This window comes from Bos mutus, chromosome X, assembly GCF_027580195.1.
Source record: "Bos mutus isolate GX-2022 chromosome X, NWIPB_WYAK_1.1, whole genome shotgun sequence".
In the NCBI taxonomy this organism is placed as follows: domain Eukaryota; kingdom Metazoa; phylum Chordata; class Mammalia; order Artiodactyla; family Bovidae; genus Bos; species Bos mutus.
The window spans coordinates 5,280,650-5,293,938 of record NC_091646.1 but is presented as its reverse complement, the minus strand read 5'-3'; the positions used below and the strand labels follow the sequence as shown (position 1 = coordinate 5,293,938).

Genomic DNA, 13,289 nt, shown 5'->3' with positions numbered 1-13,289 from the left:
AGACAAAGACTGGCTGAATGGATACAAAAACAAGACCCCTATATATGCTGTCTACAAGAGATCCATCTCAAAACAAGGTACACATACAGACTGAAAGTGAAGGGCTGGAAAAAGATATTTCAGACAAATGGAGACCAAAAGAAAGCAGGAGTAGCAATACTCATATCAGATAAATTAGACTTTGAAATAAACACTGTAGAAAGAGATAAAGAAGGACACTACATAATGATCAAAGGATCAATCCAAGAAGGAGATATAACAATTATAAATATATATGCACCCAAAAAGGAGCACAGCAATATTTAAGGCAAATGCTAACAAGTATGAAAGGGGAAATTAACAATAACCCAGTAATAGTGGGAGACTTTAATACCCCACTCATACCTATGGATAGAACAACTAAACTGAAAATTAGCAAGGAAACACTAGTTTTAAATGATACAATGGACCAGTTAGACCTAATTGGTATCTATAGGACATTTCACCCGCAAACAATGAATTTCACCTTTTTCTCAAGTGCACATGGAACGTTCTCCAGGATAGATAACATCCTGGGCCATAAATCTAGCCTTGGTAAATTCAAAAAAATTGAAATCATTCCATGCATCTTTTCTGATCACAATGTGGTAAGATTAGATGTCAATTATAGGGAAAAAAAAAACTATTAAAAATTCCAACATACAGAGGCTAAACAACATGCTTCTGAATAACCAACAAATCACAGAAGAAATTAAAAAAGATGAACTCAAAATATGCATAGAAACAAATGACAATGAAAACAAAACAACCCAAAACATATGGGATTCAGTTAAAGCAGTGCTTGCTCCTTTGAAGAAAAGCTATGACAAACTTTTGGCAGTGGATTAAAAAGCAGAACCTTTTCATGAAGATGGCGTGCCTTTTTATGAAGATGGCACTGAAGGTGAAGAAGGAAGCCCCGGCCCCTCGTAAAGCTGAAGCCAAAGCAAAGACTTTGAAGGCCAAGAAAGCAGTGTTGAAAGGTGTCCACAGCCACTAAAAAGAAAATATATATATATATCCATATGTCACCCACCTTCTGGCGGCCCAAAACACTGCGGCTCAGGAGGCAGCCCCAATATTCTCAAATGAACACCCCTAGGAGAAACAAACTTGACCACTGTGCCATCATCAAATTCCCCCTCATCACCAAGTCAGCCATGGATAAAATAGGAGATAACAACACATTGGTATTCATTTTGGCTGTCAAGGCCAATAAGCAGCAAATTAAACAGGCTGTGAAGAAGCTCTATGACACTGACATGGCTAAGGTCAATACCATGATCAGGCCTGATGGAAAGAAGAAGACATATGTTCAACTGGTTCTTGACTATGATGCTTTGGATGTTGCCAATAAAATTGGGGTCATCTAAACTGAGTCCAGCTGACTAATTTCAAATATAAAAGTTTTCACTATTAAAAAAAAAAAAGGCAGAGACATCAGTTCGCCACAAGTGTCCATATAAGTCAAAGCTATGGTTTTTCCAGTAGTCATGTACAGATGTGAGAGAGTATAAAGAAGGATGAACACTGAAGAACTGATGCTTTTGAATTGTGCTGGAGAAGACGCTTGAGAATCCTTTGAAGAGCAAGGAGATCAAACCAGGCAATCCTAAAGGAAATCAACCCTAAATATTCATGGAAGGACTGATGCTGAAGCTCAAGCTCCAATACTTTGGCCACCTGAATGGAAAAGCTGACTCATTGGAAAAGACCCCAATGCTGGGAAAGATTAAGGGCATGGGGAGAATGGGGTGACAGAGGATGAGATAGTTGGATGGCATCACTGATTCAATGACCATGAGTTTGAGCAAACTGTAGGAGATAGTGAAGGACAGGGAAGCCTGGTATGCTGTAGCACATGGGGTCACAAAGAGTTGGACATGACTTAATGACTGTAGACAACAACATTAATAGAAGAAGGGAGAAAAACACATGATCATCTCAACAGATGCAGAAAATGGTTTTGGCAAAATTTAACACCATTTCATCATGATGACATTGGATAAACAAGGAATCATAGGAAACTTCCTGAATTTTTAATGAGTTCCTATGAAAAATCCACAGATAATATCAGATGTAATGGTGAAAGATTGAATACTTACCCCCTAGTATCAAAAACAAGACAAGGATATCCACTTTTACCACTTCTATTGGAAAGTGTTCTTGAGGTCCTAGTCATGGAAAATAGGGAAATAGAATTTCATATTGGAAATAAATTTGAAAAAAATATTTACTTGAAAATGACATGACTTTGTACGTAGATAATCCTTGCTGCTGCTGCTGGTGCTAAGTCGCTTCAGTCGTGTCCGACTCTTAGCGACCCCATGGACTGAGGCCCACCAGGCTCCTCCATCCATGGGATTTTCCAGGCAAAAGTGCTGGAGTGGGGTGCTATTGCCTTCTCTGAGATAATCCTTAGAATCATTTAAAAACAATTAGAACTAATACAGAATTTTAGCAAGGTTGCAAGATTCATGATTAATATAGAAAAATCAAGTGTGTTCCTATAGAGTAAGAAACAAACCAAATTTAAAACTGACAGAACAGTTGCATTTGCAAGGTATATAAAGAATTAAAATTTAAAAAAGAAGTGCAACACATATACCTGGAAACCATGAAGCATCATTGAAGAAATTAAAGATATAAATAAATTGAAAGATATCCTGTGTTCATGGTTTGCAATACTTAACATTTTTAGGATGGCAATACTCCCCAAACTGATCTACAGATTCAGTGCAATCCTTATCAGAATCACAATTGCATCTGCTACAGAATCTGACAAGCTGACCCTCATATTCACATGGAAACTCAAGGAATTCACAACAGCCAAATGTTCTTGAAAACAGACAACAAAGTTGGTGGATTCACATTTACTGATTTCAAAACTTACTACAAAGCTGCAGTAATCAAGACAGTGTGGTACTGGCATAAGGACAAACATAGATATCAGCTGAGTAGAATAGACAGTATAGAAATAAGCCCATTTATCTATGGTCAATGATTTTCACTAAGGATATCAAGACAATTCAAAACAGAAAGAATAATCTTTTCAACAAATGGCCTTGGAGCAACTGGTAATCTGCATGCATAAAAATAAAACTGACAGAAAACAACAAAATTCTGTAATGCAATTACCCTTCAATAAAAAAATAAATTAAAAATAAAACTGAACCCCTAACTCATATAATTTATAAAAATTAAAGATGTAAATATAAGAGCTAAAGGTATAAGATTCTTAGTAGAAGACATAGGTGTGAATCAGCATGCCCTTAGATTATGCAGTGTTTTTATAAAGATATGAAAAAAGTTGGACACAACTGAGCACTAAACACACACACCAAAAGTACAATAGCAAAGGAAAAAGTAGATTAATTGGACAACATCAAAATTTTTTAAAAGTGCATGTCATTGGACATCATCAAGAAAGTGTATGGCCAATCTGTACAATGAGTGAAAATATTTGTCAATCAGATATCTGATAATGAACCTACTTATAATCCATATTATATAAAGAACTCTTACAACTTAATAAAAAGACAAAAAACTTCAAAAAATGGGCAAATTATCTGAATAAATATTTCTTCAAAGAAGATAGACAATACACTCATGAAACTCGATTCAACATCATTATATACGAGGGAAATTGAAGTAAAAATCACAATGAGATACCACTTATCCACTAGAATGGCTATAAGAAAAGAAACAGATAACAGCAAGTGTGGCTGACCATATGGAGAAATTAGAACCCTTATATACTGCTGGTGCTAACATAAAATCATGCAGCCACGTTTAAAAACAACCTGACAATTCATCAAATGATTAAAGATAGGGTTAAGATCTGAGCTACAAATTCCACACCTGGATGTATACTCAAGGAAAATGAAAACATGTCCATGCAAAAATTTGTACAGGAATGTCCATAGAAGTGTTATTCATAAGAGTCAAAATTTAGAAACAATTCAAATGTCCAGCAACTGATGAATAGATAAAGGGTAAATGGTATGAATTCATAATAAAAAAACAAATAAAAATACCAAATGCATGAAAAAAACTTATTCACAAATATAAGTGAAAAAAATTAAAGTTTTAATTAATGGCTTTAAATCAGTCTAGTCAGAGATCATTAGGGGCTTAATAACAGGATTATAAGCATTGTCTTGAATTTCAATATTTGGGTTGGTGACTTGAATGGAGGCATAAGAAATAAGACTTCTCAAAATTAACAGATTAGCAAAAGCTGGTTGAAATGGATATTACCAAATTATGTTTGATAAGCAAAAAATCAATATGCTTCAATGACGTTTCACTGTTAATATAATCCATGTAAAGGAAATAAATTTTAGTCCTGGACTTAGATGATAATGTCAACTGTATTCATGGAGTATGAAGCAGGACTGGCTTCATAGCCTTCTACATGACAAAGACCTAGAAGATTTTGTTCATTATAAGCACAATAATTCTGCTTTAGTGACATGTAAATGTAAAAACAAACCACACATGGACACAGAAACTTGCATGAGTTTAGGATATTTTATTAATGTCTAGTGTTCTAAATATGTCACAGAAAAAATAATGTCACAACACTTTACACTGATGAATAGATAAAGGGTAAATGGTATGAATTCATAACCAAAAACCAAAAAAAAATATCAAATGCATGAAAAAACTTATTGACAAATATAAGTGAAAAAAACTGAAGTCAAAATCACATTAAAAAATTAAAATTAAATTTTAAATTAAATATTATTAACTTTAATTAAAATTAAATTTTAATTAAAATTAAATGTCAAATCACATCTATATTATGTTCAGCTCTGCTGCTGCTGCTGCTAAGTCGCGTCAGTCGTGTCCAATTCTGTGTGACCCCATAGACGGCAGCCCATCAGGCTCCCCCATCCCTGGGATTCTCCAGGCAAGAACACTGGAGTGGGTTGCCATTTCCTTCTCCACTGCGTGAAAGTGAAAAGTGAAAGTGAAGTCGCTCAGTCGCGTTCGACTCGTAGCGACCCCATGGACTCCAGCCTACCAGGCTCCTCCATCCATGGGATTTTCCAGGCAAGAGTACTGGAGTGACTTGCCATTGTCTTCTCCATGTTCAGCTCTAGGTATATTTTAAGACTAACACTGACAAACTGGAATGTATCTAAGGTTGGCAACAAGAGTGGTAGAGCATATGGAAATGGATCAGAGAAGGAATGGCTGTGGAGACTGAAGATATTCAGGCCAGGATAGAAAACAGAGGGAATATAGTACTTGTCTCCAAATATTTGAACAATTGTCATGTGGAAAATGGATTACATTTATTTTGTGTGGTTGCAGAGGGAAGAAATAAATCCAAGAAGTAGAAGTTTCATGATCTATTTTGACTTAGTACAAGGAAAACTTTGTATTAAGGCTGTTTAATAATGAATGATGTGTGTGACCTCATAAGTTCCATTTCACTGGAATTTTAAAACAGAGGCTATAAACCTATCTTGCATTGGATAGTTGGTCTGAAATATGGAAAACAGTGGTTCTCAAACTTCAGAATGAAAAAAAAAATCAATTGATTACGGTGGGAGTCTCAGGGATGGAGCGTGAATTCATATTCTCTTAATACCACAAGTGATTCTGGTATAAATGATTCACAGGCCCACTTTCAAATAGTAATATGTGGAATTCTTTGTTTCTTCTGAAGTGAAAAGAAGACACTGGCTAAATAAAGAGATTAACAGAATTTTAGCCATTTCTGAAATTTTCTGTTACTAAAAATGATTTTAAATTACTAACCTGGTAATATCAATCTAACCCATGAAAAATGATACAACTGTAGGAATAAATTTCATTTGTGTTCATTAAAGACCAGAAAAGTATACAACACATTGTGTGCAACTTTTAAATGATATTCATTCTTGTTTTGTTTGTTTGTATGAGGGGCAGGAGTAGGATGACACTTTAATTGGCAACAGCGATCAACAGGAACTGAGTATGTTGTTTAATGTCCTGAAAGTCCTCAATCTATTTTAAACCTTTAACATATTCTAGAGATGTTCTTTTTTTTTTTTTAAAGGCCTTTGGCATACCTTCATTCTTTGAATTATTATAGAACAAATAACTACTGGCAGGTAAATTATTCAGAAGAAATTAAGTGTTACCAGAGAATTTTAAAAGACCTTTCGGTTTTCCTTCCTCTAAATTTGCAAAAGAAAAGCAACTAAGGAAGTGGAAATGAAACTTGAATACTAATATATTACTTATTCTCATGCTATTTGGAAAAATTCATTCTTTGTATTTCCTTGCATGTTCTTTCTCAGCATCATTAGATCTCAAATCAAGGGAAAAATAATTTCCCCCAGTGTATGCAGAAAACTACTTGATTAACATCAAGGAAAAAAAATTGTCAAAAATGAAGTTAGTTTTGTCTTTCTGTGCATGTAATTATTTGAGTACTTAGCATCACTATTTTTGTCTGTGTTTATTTTTTTACTAGTTAAAAATAAGAAGCATTTATCAGGAGTCCTCTTCCATCTACTTCCAAAAGGACTCACCTGTCTAAAACCATTGAAGCCAATTTTCTCAATGCCTGTGTGGTGTCCCAATTTCTCAGATTTCTGGAAAGTGCTAGATGATTTCTAATACAGTAAATAAATGTTAGTTATTCCTGAAGGCATTATCCCCAGGGGAGTGACACATGGGCAGAAATTTTGACTCTGTGATAAGTCAATGAAAGAGAAAATTTTGAGCAAGGAAACCCTAGTGTTTCTCCTCAAATTAGACTGTATACCAGTTTGCCCCCACTGAGTTACTCCATTGATTGGTTTGATGAATCAGGCCTTTTAGTGTGAACACATTTATTTAGGTACATGTCCTTCCCTTGCTCAGCTCCTTGGCACCTGGCTTTGGTGAGAGTAGTTTTGTGACTATAAGAAAGTGGCATGTGTGCTCAGTCATGTCCAGCTCTTTGTGACCCCGTGGACTGTAGCCCACCAGGCTCCTCTGTCCATGGGATTTCTCAGGCAAGTATACTGGAGTGGGTTGCCATTTCCTACACCAAAGAAAGTGTCATAAATTGTCTCAAACCCTAAATACTTGCAATGACTCTTGTTTGCTTACTCACCAAAGAATGCCTTCCCCAAGAGCATAAAAGAGAATATTGGCTCAAAGCCCACAACTGCATGATCTTTTGTCAAACTGATTTTGGGTCACTGAATTAATGTAGCATCTGAAACTAGACACTTCCTCCAAAGCCATCAACATTTCAAAAAAGGATAAGTCTATCCCCAAAGCAGAGCAACTAAAGAGTTGCAAGAGAAAATCCCTACCCAAGAGAATGATATAGAATGTGTCATTTTTTTTTTTGCATGATCTTTATAGGGTGATCAAGAGGCTTTCATTTTAGTGAATACATTTGCTCACTCAGTTTTGGAGAGTCGCCCTTCATTTATTCTTTCCCTTTGGAAGTACTTTCGAGTGCAAATTACTGCTATCAGAAGCCTTGAACTGAGAGGCTATTATTCTCCTTGCTCAGATTAAATTAATTTTGAACAGTTTAATGCAGCATGTCCGAGCTGCAAGTCCAAGTGGTGTCAAATCTATTTCTCTGCTTTTTTAAGCTGGACCTTCAAGGGCAGTATGATTCATGGTGAATGTGTTCTTCTAATGTCTTGCTAAGCGTTATTATTTTCTTTCATTTGCAAGTCATGAGGCTACAAATGTTAACCATTCTCCTCCTAACATTGTATAAAGAATGCATGATTTAAGCCAGGCTGATTTTCCAAAAGGGAGCTTATTACATTTACTTGCTTTACAAATGAAATAAAGAAAAAGTACTCTGGATCAAAGCAAGAAGTTTAAAAAGCTAATGAAACATTAGGAAGAGAACCGGTTTGAGAAACACTGCGATATCATCACTATTGTGTTAAAAAGGAATTATCTTGATCTAGGCCTACGTAATAAAATAAAGGAGTTTTAATGACTGGCTATATAATTCTGTTTGTGTTTTGCAGAGTTGCAAAAAAAAAAAAATAAAGATTGTAAATCTACTTATCTTTTCTAGTTCAGGCAATCTACTGTCTCTCCAGTATTCATTCAATCTAAAGTGTCATTGAAATGTGTAATAAAATTTTCTCTGTTACTGTAGAGCAGTCAAAAGAATGCCAGTCAATTAATGACAGTATAGAAGATGTGCTTTAAGCAGTTAGAGGTTTCAAAAACCTATCCACCTTGTGTCTATGTAAACTACTTAAACTGTACAGTCCAGGACAGTCTTTTCTACAGCTCTAATTACTAGTTCTATGGATTAAGCGAATTAATGACTTTAACATTCTGGAAGGAAGATTGATGAAAATACTATATTGCAATCTTCCTTTGGGGCAGAGAAAAGGCAAAGATCAAGAGTATTATCCTTTCAAAAGCTGGATAAGCACACTGCTCTTGTCATACTACTTATTTTTAAAACAGATGAAATAGACTTACATAAACCTATTGACTTTAGAAATGAAAAATTTTTAGTCACAGTCAAAAGATAAACATGGTAATAATATAATTTTATGACAACATTGCTAAGAGCATTTGATACTTTTATCTTTAGTCTATGTAAAAACACAGGACTCTGTAACTTATAAAAACTTATTTGGGATTCAGGTACCACATTTGAAAAAAGAGGCTAAAGTGTCGAATAGCATGCAGAAAAGCACCAAAAAAACCAACAAGAGATGGAGGGAGGGACAGACAAGGAGAACTGGAGGGGCTGTCACATGAGTACAGACTAAGATGACTAAAATTTCATCTTTAAACTCAGAGGCTGAAATCTAAGTCTGTAAGATAATAAGGGGACACGTTGAATATATATGAATTTGTTAACCGTATATTAGAATATCAGAGTTAATGGGCCTCATTGAAGTTAGAAAACAATAACACCTTACCTGCCTCCTGAGAAACCTGTATGCAGGTCAAGAAGCAACAGTTACAACCAGGCATGGAACAATAGACTGGTTCCAAATTGGGAAAGGAGTACATCAAGGCTGTATATTGTCACCTTGTTTATTTAAATTCTATGCAGAGTATATCAGGCAAAATCCTGGGTGGATAAAGCACAAGCTGGAATCACGATTTCCGGGAGAAAGATCAATAACCTCAGATATGCAGATGACAACACCCTTATGGCAGAAAGCGAAGAGGAACTAAAGAGCCTCTTTGATGAATATGAAAGAGGAGAGTGAAAAAGCTGGCTTAAAACTCAACATTCAAAAACTGCAATCATGGAATCCAGTCCCATCACTTCATGACAAATAGATGGGGAAACAATGGAAACAGTGACAGATTTTATTTTCTTGGGCTCCATAATCACATGGATTGGATGGTGACTGTAGCTGTGAAATTAAAAGATTCTTGGTCCTTGGAAGAAAAACTATGACAAAGCTGCTGCTGCTGCTGCTGCTAAGTCGCGTCAGTCATGTCCAACTCTGTGCAACCCCATAGACGGCACCCCACCAGGCTCCCCCATCCCTGGGATTCTCCAGGCAAGAACACTGGAGTGGGTTGCCATTTCCTTCTCCAATGCATGAAAGTGAAAAGTGAAAGTGAAGTCACTCAGTTGTGTCCAACTCTTCACGACCCCATGGACTGCAGCCTACCAGGCTCCTCCGTCCATGGGATTTTTCCAGGCAAGAGTACTGGAGTGAGTTGCCATTGCCTTCTCATGACAAAGCTAGATAGCATATTAAAAAGCAGAGACATTACTTTGTCCATATATAAAGCTATGGTTTTTCCAGTAGTAATGTATGGATGTGGGAGTTGGACCATAAAGAAGGCTGAGTGCCAAAGAATTGATGCTTTTGAACTGTGGTGTTGGAGAAGACTCTGGAGAGTCCCTTGGACTACAAGGAAATAAAGCCAGACAATCCTAAAGGAAATCAATCCTGAATATTCATTGGAAGGACTGATGCTGAAGCTGAAGCTCCAGTACTTTGGCCACCTGATGTGAAGAACTGACTCATTAGAAATGACTCTGATGCTGGGAAAGACTTCAGGCAGGAGGAGAAGGGGACAACAGAGGACAAAGTGGTTGGATGACATCACCGACTCAATGGAAATGAGTTTGAGCAAGCTCCAGGAAATGAAGGACAAGGAAGCCTGGTGTGCTGCAGTCCATGAGGTTGCAAAGAGTCAGATAGGAGTGAGCGACTAAACAACAACAAATACTGGAAAGGAATAAGCTTGAATCCCAGTCTCACCAGTTCTTCGCAGTATTACCTTAATCAAGTCATTTAAATAATCAGCACTTCTGTTTCTTTCTTTACAAAATCAGAGTAATAATAAGACCTACCTCATAAGTTTATTGTGAGTATTAAATAATTTAATATATGCAAGATGTTTGGAAGAGTATTCAGAATATGATAATTACTATGCAAATATTAGCTATTATTATTTCTGTTTTAAAAGAGAGTGTGACTAGATGAAAAATAGTAATCAACATATGGAATGCAATTAACTTACAGGGTAGTAGAGAACAAAAAAATTGAGGAGGCCTCATAATGGTTTAAAGAATGAAACTTCCATAATGGCTTACTAAAACCAGGAATGCTTGGGAAATCTAACTTCTGATGTTGATATCAAGGATAACCAAGTTTCTTGCTAGTCTGCATCAAGGTTCTCTAGAATTTTATATAGCTTGGTAGAAGATCCTTGTGGTATAGTGTAATTGAATTACACTAAGAATTAGCAGGTCTAGATTTTTTTTAATACCACTTTTGACATTTAAATGTTAAACCTGCGAGCAGTTTAAGTTTTCAGTTCCTCAAATTTAAAATGAGAATAACTATACCTTTTTCTCTCACAGTGTGTTGTTATGAAGATTAAATCAAATAAATAAATGTGTGAAGGGGCTGTGTAGATGAGGAGGTACTCTAAAAATATAAGATATTATTCTCATATTCTGCTGTCACAGCACCTCATAAAAGACAGGATGATTCTCTGACTGGTCTAACGTCTACCTCCTCCTTACAGAATCCACATGGGCACTTTGTAACCCTCATCTTCCTGTCCTGCCTTGCAGCACTTGACCCTGTTCACCATTCACTTCTGACAGGAGCTGTTAGCTCTTGTCAGCGCTTCTTGGACACTGTTTTTGGCTACTTCCCTTCTTGTATCTCTTAATACCCCTTCTCAGTCTGTTTCCATCCCTCTTCTTGCTCCATTCAACCTCCAAATATTTTTACTTTTCTGGGTTATTTTATATTTTGTCCCTATATGATGGCAAACGAGTGTGTGTGTGTGTGTGTGTGTGTGTGTACATATAATATGCATTAGTCAGGGTCCTTTAGAGAAACAGAACTAACAGGATGTATGTATATATATAAATGAAGAAATTTATCATAAGGAATTGGCTCACATGATTATGGAGACTGACAAGTCCAAATCTGCAGGGTAGGCCAGCATGTTGGAGACCCAAGAAATCTGATGCTTCAGTTCCAGTCTAAAGGCCATCTGCCATACAACCAGTAAGAGCCAATGTTGCAGATGAGATCTAAAGGGCATCTGCTGGAGATTGTTTCTTGCTCAGAGGAGGTCTTTTTGTTCTACTTAAGTCTTCATTTGGTTGCATGAGACTGACCCACATTATGTAAGGCAATCTCCTTTACTCAAGTCCACTGATTTGAACATTAATCTTGTCCCAATGATTAACTCTCTGGGACTTCCCTGGTGGCTCAGCCAGTAAAAAACTGGACTACAGTGCAGGAGACCTGGGTTTGATCCCTGGGTCAGTAAAATCCCCCTTGAGAAGGGAATGGCAAGCCACTCCAGTATTCTTGCCTGGAGAATTCCATGGACAGAGGAGCCTGGCAGACTACAGTCCATATAGTCCATGGGGTCGCAAGAAGTCAGACATGATTGAGTGACTAGCACTTTCACTTTCTTTCTTATCCCAAAACACCTTCACACATTCAGAATGACATTTGTTCAAATATCTAAGAATCCTATAGCTCAGCCAAATATGCACATGAAACTAACCATTACATTATATGAACAAATGATTTTGAAATATTACCTTCAGGGCAAGCCTTTAATTTATTTATCAATTTACTTATTTGCTTATTTATAGCTTGAATCTCACATTTCAATTTCTATCTAGATATCTCCATTTGGATGTCTTCTAGGACATGAATTATACTCAACTTCTAACTAACTCAACTTCTCCATCCTCCTACCCATCCACTCTCCTTCAAAAACCCTGCACCTTTGACCATATTCTCATTTTAGGTAATGGTTCAGAAATATTAGAGTTTTCCTTGACTTTCTTCTCTCCATGACTAACACACAGTTATAAATCAAGTATTTCTACCTCTTGATCAAATCAAGTAGATTCTACCTCTCAAATCATTCTCAGATCTGTATCTTTTCATCTTTATGGTCAATTTGAGCCTCAAATTCTGAATTAATACAGCTATCTGCTAATTTGTTGTTGTATCTATTATTTATCCCCTCTCTCAGCTGGTAAAGAACCTGCCTGCAATGCAGGAGACCCAAGTTTGATTCCTGGGTTGGGAAGTTCTTCTGGAGAAGGGATAGGCTACCCACTCCAATATTCTTGGCCTTCCCTGGTGGCTCAGATGGTAAAGACTCTGCCTGCAATGTGGGATACTTGGATTTGATCCCTGTGTTGGGAAGATCCTCTGGAGGAGAGAATGCAACCTACTCCAGTATTCTTGCCTTGGAGAATCCCCATGAACAGAGAATCCTGGCAGGTTACAGTCCATGGCATTGCGAAGAGTCAGGCACGACTGAGCAACTAAGCACTATCTTTCTTAAGTGAAAATTTGGACATACCATTCTTTATTTAAAATTCTTTTCAATTACTCTTCATTTTAAATATAAAATATACAGGTTTTAACCTTCTATACAAAACTTACATGTTCTAAATAAACCACTGTGAGTGACTGCTATTTCTTAAGCAATTGCAGCTTTATTCTTACTCTAGTATGCCCTCACTATAGATAAAATTATTAAGATGCCCACTCATAGATTTGTCCCAACTTCCTAACAGCACTCAACACAAAGCAAAGCCTTGCTTCATTTGACCCTCCACAATATCACCTAACCAAAGCCCAAATCGTATCATAAATTCTTCCTAACACTTTCTTTTAGATTAGAATGGAAAGGTCAGTTTTCATTCCAATCCCAAAGAAGGGCACTGTCAAAGGATGTTCAAACTATCTTACAGTTGCACACATTCACATGCTACGAAAGTAATGCTCAAGATCCTTCAAGCTAGTCTTCAGCAGTATGTG

At 36.6% G+C, this 13,289-nt stretch overlaps 1 pseudogene; it reads left to right on the top strand.

Moving 5' to 3' along the window:
- The first annotated feature begins 904 nt into the window (after positions 1–904).
- Positions 905–1,391, top strand: LOC102277069 (large ribosomal subunit protein uL23 pseudogene; annotated as a pseudogene).
- The last annotated feature ends 11,898 nt before the right edge of the window (positions 1,392–13,289 follow it).